We start from the raw sequence: 2,419 nt of genomic DNA, 5'->3' as shown, positions 1-2,419 counted from the left end.
AGGACACATCATAGGACACATCATAGGACTCTCTATTCACTAGGACATATCATAGGACACATCATAGGACTCTCTATTCACTAGGACACATCATAGGACACATCATAGGACTCTCTATTCACTAGGACATATCATAGGACACATCATAGGACACATCATAGGACTCTCTATTCACTAGGACACTTTATAGACACATCATAGGACTTTCTATTCACTAGGACACATCATAGGACACATCGTAGGACACATCATAGGACACATCATAGGACTCTCTATTCACTAGGACACATCATAGGACACATCATAGGACTCTCTATTCACTAGGACATATCATAGGACACATCATAGGACTCTCTATTCACTAGGACACATCATAGGACACATCGTAAAACTCTCTATTCACTAGGACACTTTATAGACACATCATAGGACTCTCTATTTACTAGGACACATCATAGGACACATCGTAGGACACATCATAGGACTCTCTATTCACTAGGACACATCATAGGACTCTCTATTCACTAGGACACATCATAGGACACATCGTAAAACTCTCTATTCACTAGGACACTTTATAGACACATCATAGGACTCTCTATTCACTAGGACACATCGTAGGACACATCATAGGACACATCATAGGACTCTCTATTCACTGTCCGCCTTCCATTCACCGAGATCTCAAAGTTACACAGACTCACCCTCACTCTCACCTTCATCTCACCCTCACCCACATCTCACCTTCACCCACACCTCACCCTCACCCACATCTCACCCTCTCTCTATTCACTAGGAAAACATCATAGTCTGCCTTCCATTCACCGAGATCTCAAAGTTACACAGACTCACCCTCACCCTCACTTTCACCCACATCTCACCATAACCCACATCTCACCCTCACCCACATCTCACCTTCACCCTCACCCTCACCCACATCTCACCCTCACCCACACCTCACCCTCACTCACAAAAAGGGGGAATAAAAAAAAACCAACCTGCTTTTCTTCACTTCATCATTTTTTATTTGGCAGAAAAACAAGAAAATGTAGAGAAATATGAAAGGTATAGACCCCCCCCCCCCCCCCACAATCACGTGCGCGTACACACACACTTACAGAGACAGACAGACACACACACACACTTACAGAGACACACACACAGACAGACAGACACACACAGACAGACAGACACACACACACACACACACACTAGAACATAGGTAGGCCTACTATGACTCTCCAGTTTTCATCAGTTTTATGGCACATGCAACACAGGACTTGCAACTGTTAGGTCATGGGTTTGAATACTATCAGGGCCCCAATGTTGTGTCCTACGGAATGGCATTTTACACAAATGTTCCTCACTTCACCCAGGTGGGAATGGGGACCCGGCTATAGACCGCGAAAGACGTATCTGCACCACAAATAGGAAATTTCACTATGGCAAACAGACGTATCTGCACCACAAATAGGAAATTTCACTATGGCAAACAGACGTATCTGCACCACAAATAGGAAATTTCACTATGGCAAACAGACGTATCTGCACCACAAATAGGAGATTTCACTATGGCAAACAGACATAACTGAAGGGCCACGCCCATATTTCCAAAGGCGGCGCGACGTAACTCAAAATGATAAAAAGTGCAGATACGTCGCTCTGCCTTAGCATGGCAGTATGTAGTGGCGGTAGAGAGTAAAGGACGGTAGAGAGTACAGGAGACAATGTGGGACTCACTGTAGCGAGGGCAGATGGTCCACGTCTCCGTCTATCACGTCGGTAGACCTGCACACTTTCCTGGACTTGGACGGGACACGCGAAAACTTCTCCGGGTTATTTTTCCAGGCGTTGAGGATCTCGTACTGGCCAAGACGCCGCTCCTCGTCTGTCCGAAGGCTGCGGTTGATGGCCACTCCGGGCACCGCACGTACACCTCTTCCATGCTTCCTCACTCCCACCGCTGACATCTTCTCAAAGCTGGGAGACACGGCCAATGAGGCGGGGTTACTCAGCAAGCTTTGAGCTGCCGCGGATTCTGTGAGGCGGGCGTGGACCAGCGACGTTTGTTGCACAGCCACAACGCGAGGACTGTCGGCCAACGCCACACTCGGCGACCGTGGGGGAATGGGCGCTGCTTGTGACACAGATTGTGGGAAAGATTGTAGAATGGTGACAGTCCCAGGCTTGGTGGAAACGGTGGCCAGTGGGGTGGACGCCTGGGACCGGAGGGCTGGCACAGAGGAGGAGTTTGGTAGTGAGTCAGCGAGGTGAGGGGGGGTGTGGGGGTGGAGGGACGTGGGAGTCTGGTTGACGCGCTGTGTGTGAGCGGCGGTGTTGGCCACCAGCAAGAGTTGTCTCCCCCCGTGCTGTATGGTGCCCAGCACGTTGTTCAACGCCTGTGTCGTGTGCCGACCCC

General features: G+C 49.2%; 1 protein-coding gene across 1 annotated transcript in view; it reads right to left on the bottom strand.

Annotated features, from left to right (window-relative positions):
• The window catches only part of LOC106011974 (YEATS domain-containing protein 2), a gene marked incomplete in the record, with an annotated part of 34,785 nt that overhangs the window by 29,791 nt on the left and 2,575 nt on the right, over positions 1 to 2,419 (bottom strand).

Source organism: Aplysia californica, unplaced genomic scaffold (genome assembly GCF_000002075.1).
Source record: "Aplysia californica isolate F4 #8 unplaced genomic scaffold, AplCal3.0 scaffold00010, whole genome shotgun sequence".
NCBI lineage: Eukaryota > Metazoa > Mollusca > Gastropoda > Aplysiida > Aplysiidae > Aplysia > Aplysia californica.
Note: the sequence above shows the minus strand (reverse complement) of the source record. Positions and strands in the feature narration are given on the sequence as shown.